The sequence below is a fragment of the Silene latifolia genome, chromosome 4 (genome assembly GCF_048544455.1).
Source record: "Silene latifolia isolate original U9 population chromosome 4, ASM4854445v1, whole genome shotgun sequence".
Lineage (NCBI taxonomy): Eukaryota > Viridiplantae > Streptophyta > Magnoliopsida > Caryophyllales > Caryophyllaceae > Silene > Silene latifolia.
Genome location: NC_133529.1, coordinates 51,331,401 through 51,336,565, shown reverse-complemented (window position 1 = coordinate 51,336,565; position 5,165 = coordinate 51,331,401). Strand labels below are relative to the sequence as shown.

Below are 5,165 nucleotides of genomic sequence, written 5' to 3'. Positions count from 1 at the left end.
GTGGCCACGCTCGGAAAGTATCCAGAGTGGATAAATCCGGTCAAACAGTTATTCTCCAGATCGAGGAAACCACTCTCGATATGATCACTTGCAAGTACGACCTGAAAGACACCTTGCATTGAGTGGGAGATAGTAATAGGACAAGAGAATTGGTGACGCACACTTGTCGAGGACAAGTGGGAGATTGTTGGGAAATGTGTCCTCAACAATAGTGCGATCACATGATTTAAATATCATTATTAAAAATCTCATTTTAATGAATACAATTGGGAAGTAATTTTGTTACTGTCAACTGGTCAACATATATCGGTAATGATTGGCTGACTAGAGTTTGACATTACTGTCGTGTGACGGTGGTGATCAGTTGACCCCCTAGGTCATACCTAAAGGGCAATACTCTTAATTGACTATTTAATTAATCGTATAATGTTGCGAGTTAATTAAATTATTTGAAAAATTGACGGACGATTTTGGAAGTAAAATTTACGTATCAAATTGAAATGTGATTAAATGAGATACGGTCTGAGTAATTGAATTGTATCATTACTCGGATGAAATTATTGTTTAAAGAAACAATCGGAATTGAATGAATTATTATAAATATGATTTATAAATTGGTAAAATATTTTGGTATAAGTAATTATGAATTACTAAGTCGATTTTTGTATATGACGTATTTTTATTAATACGTTGATTTTTAATATGATAAAAATACATTGCATTGTAACATGTCATGTAACATGTGACAAAATTGACAAATGACAAAATATAAAATGGACTTTCCATTTTATAAGTACCGAAATATTAAGAGGGTTTTAGTGGAAAAATTGTGTTAATTATTTTAATAAGAGAAAACACAATGATGATCTACCTATATGTAGCCATGCAAGCCTACATTTCTTGGGTAGAAAAATTAGCCCATGCATTGGGCTCTCCTTCCCTCCCAATCGGTTCTACATAGAAAAGAACAAGAGTTCTTTTACTTAAAATAATTATGATTCACCATATGTATGTGTGGGTGATTATTATTATTCATTCAATCATGTAAAATTATTTTTAGAGAGATAAAAATAACACTCTTCCTCTCCACATCTCCTACCCGGTTTTAGGAGCATAAACCAAACGATTTTTGGTTCAATTTTTCACTAGATTAATATTATACTAGCTCAAATAATATTAATTAGATTAAGAGTTAAGCCTTGGGTATAAAGCTTAGGGAGAGATCTTATACTTAGATCTTGTTCATCCATAAGGAAAGCTCAAGAACAAAAGAAAAGGAGATTTCTTTTGTGCCCTATTAAACCGAAATACCCATTGTAAGGATGTGATTTCTCTTCTATTTATATTTTGTTTGCATGCATAAAATCCGTTTTAATTTTATGACAAATTATTTAGACATATATGAGTATGTTAATTTGTATATGAATCTACATTTCCTTCAGCATCTTAAGGAGACGGGAATGTTAGAGCGAGATTATGCCTTGAAGTGCGTGAAAGGGTGGTCAACGAAGCAGTCAAAGACGAATTAGAAGCTGACTTTGAGGAAGAACACTCGATCGAGAGGTCTTTTGATTCGATCGAGTGGTTTGGAGAGTAGAAGAGGTCGATCGAGTACTTTATTGTACTCGATCGAAATGCTGATTATTGGGTTTCCTCGATCGAGAGGTATTTCTCATCAATCTCTCGATCGAGAGGATTAGCTTTTGAAGTCCTCGATCGAGTGGTTTGATTTCCCTCGATCGAGAGGTTTTGGTATTACACGGGCTTAATTAACCCGTGTTGGACTTATTTCGTTTAAAACTTTATTTTTGCCTATTTAAGCTTTCGTTAATTAGGTTATTAAGGACGCTACTTACGCTTCTTTCAACTAAGAACTCTCTTAGTCTCTCTTTCATTTTACTATTGTTAACTCTTCCTTTAATCTCTTGCTTGTATTTGGATTGTTCTCTACGCCGGATTGCTTGAGATTGTAATCACCTTTCTTCTCTTAATCTTAATCTATTTATTTGTTGCTTTAATTCTTGTTTTTCTCCATCTTAATTTCTGCCTTAATTCATCTTATGCATAATTATTGTTATTTCAATATGCCTTTAATTAGTATATTCATTATTATTATTGTTGACATCACTAGTAATATGAGTAGCTAAATTCTTTCATGTCGGGATTAGGGAATCCATGGTAGGATTGTGACGATGTAGCGAATAGACTAGATAGTTTACTTGTGAGAATCTGTACCCATGGCAATTTAACTATAATACCTACTTAGTTGAGTGCACGCTTCTAAGTTACCTTTAATCTGGTTAAATTTACTCCTGGATCAGAAGATTGGACTAAATAGACCTGCTATGAACAATAGACTACCCTTATGAGGACGGAAGTTAAGTTAGTGGAAATCTAGGATAGAAAGTGGACCGGAAGGACCTTTCTTGTATCCGTCTCACAGTAAATCATCTAGGCTATTTGCAGATGAGTCGATAGACTACCATGGTGAACCGAAATCCTGGCATTTTTTTTTATAATTTGAAATATAAGAATTTGAACTGTAAAATAAAAGTCAGAGTTGCCTTTCGATTATTTTAGATTGATCAGAATCACTATCAATACAAATCGATCAAATAGATGTAGCAAAACAATAGAATTAGGAGCAATATCGATTAGTCAATATTAAAAATTTAAAATCTGTAGTATAGTACAACTTTTTTATACACGACAAAAAAAAAACTAAAAAATCGTAAAAATAGTATGGTAGAAAGAAATAAAATTTTATTTCTACCATACTACTACCAAATCGAATCAAATACTGATGATTCTAGCCTGCGAGAAAGAACGAAGAAGTAAATTTTCAGTCAAACTAATCATTTTGGCTGACCGTTTTTACATAAATGATAAGTAGAAAAGCAGTAGGAACTAGAATGAAGAGCGCAGTAGCAATAAATGCAAGAATATTTACTTCCATAATTTCATCGTTTTTTTAGTTCGCAATAACTCGGGATTTAATCCCCTAGAGATGATCAAAATGTCACCTGTAAATTTATATGGAATATATGTATTCCATTTTGATGATATTGAATAGGATTAATATCATGAATAACAATATATGAACTATCATATCAATTCGCCGTCGCAAATTGAATAGTATAACATAGGATAATCTTTTATCCATACTGAAAAAAAATATATTATAGAATTCGTGATCGAATCAAGATATCATTCTTTTAAAATATTTTATTTGTACAATAAATCATCTAACGAAGTCTGACCACGTTTTTTTTTCTTTTAGATTTCCATTGGTTACAAAAAAAAATAATATATGAAAAACTGACTACAAGGGGTTAAGTTCTAAAATACCTTTCTTTTTTTTTGTCATTTTTTTTTAGTTTTTGCTCTTTTTTTGATAGAACTTAAATTCTAGTCTAAATTGAATTTTTTTATTATTACATTACACGGGGTCTAAAAAGAAACATGAGATACTTGTTTGATCTTTGGTTATTGGATCCGTCGGGACTGACGGGGCTCGAACCCGCAGCTTCCGCCTTGACAGGGCGGTACTCTAACCAATTGAACTACAATCCCAAGGAACTAAGGTACACAATATCCTTTTTTATGATTTGATTGAAATCATTTAGAGTTCGAATTTTTGTCTTATAATATAGAAGGGAGTTATTAGTGATATAAGGATCTCTGTATGAATATGTACTTGAGTGAGAACAACACGAATTACTAGTTAATTTTCTTTAGTTTAAATTATCCCATAAGATGAATCTAGATAATGATCTAGATCATTATTTAAATTTCCCTTAACAAATAAAAAACAGAAAAATCGACTCTTTTATTCCGCATGTCGGCCGTTTCGGGAGGACAAATATCTTCATCTAAATAATGGATGAGAGAGCTTTTGGGCCGAGCTGGATTTGAACCAGCGTAGACATATTGCCAACGAATTTATAGTCCGTCCCCATTAACCGCTCAGGCATCGACCCAGGAAGAATCTATTCAATTATAGGTTTATTGATTAGGCTTATTGATAATGCACGAGCAACTTCCTTTCGTAGTACCCTACCCCCAGGGGAAGTCGAATCCCCGCTGCCTCCTTGAAAGAGAGATGTCCTGAACCGCTAGACGATGGGGGCATACATACCCAACTGCCATCATACTATGTTCATAGTATGAACAGTTTTTTGAAATTGTCAATATAATCGAATCTAATATATATTATTATTAAATTTTAAATAACAATAATTAGATTCAAGGGGTCTTTCCATCTTACATGATTACATCCAATTTTTTTCATTTCATTTTTTTAATAATTCATTAAAACCATTCGATATTAAATCTATAAACTATAAAAAAATTCGTTCTAATTTTTTTTCTTAATATAAAAGATAAAATTTATTAAATTAGCGGAGGAAATCTAAATAATAGATAATTCAAAGGATCCGTTCAGGACGTGCTTTAGCTACTCAAAAAAAGGAGGTTTAAGGTAAACAAACCCCATATATCACATTTAGAAACGAGCAGCTAGCTGCCTACTTATGTATATGTAAGTTGTATAATATAGAATATAATAACTTCATTAAATATATTTTATATGTATATTATATTTCTTATTTCTATTATAGAATAGATATAAGTGGTGACTCAGCCAAGAATTAACTATATATAATATTTAATATATATATTTTAAATATATAAAAGGGCCCTTTTTAACTCAGTGGTAGAGTAACGCCATGGTAAGGCGTAAGTCATCGGTTCAAATCCGATAAGGGGCTTTTTTGAGGTGTTTCATAAAAAAACACTATCATATTTGCACGCGGAATAGAGTTTTTGTTGATATCTAATATATAATTATATTATAAAGTTGAACTAATCTTCATTATAATGACTAAATAATAATAATCGTATAAGCGGTCTGTTGAATAATTAAATATTTAGATTTTATATTATTATTTTTTTTCAATAAAATTGTTTAGAATAACAAAATTATAAATCAACAAATGAAAAAATAAGTGGACCTGACCTATTGAATCATGACTCTACCCACTATTCTGATATTAAACTGTGATTGAGATTAAAATGAAACAATTGACCTTTTTTTCTTTAAACTCTGCATGAATTTGTCGATATTTCTTATTAATTCTTTGTGTTCCTAGTTATTCTGATTACGC

At 31.5% G+C, this 5,165-nt stretch overlaps 1 non-coding gene across 1 annotated transcript; it reads right to left on the bottom strand.

Moving 5' to 3' along the window:
* Positions 1-3,499: 3,499 nt before the first annotated feature.
* Positions 3,500-3,573, bottom strand: TRNAD-GUC (transfer RNA aspartic acid (anticodon GUC)). The gene has a single exon. It is a non-coding gene; the product is annotated as a tRNA-Asp (tRNA).
* Positions 3,574-5,165: the final 1,592 nt, after the last annotated feature.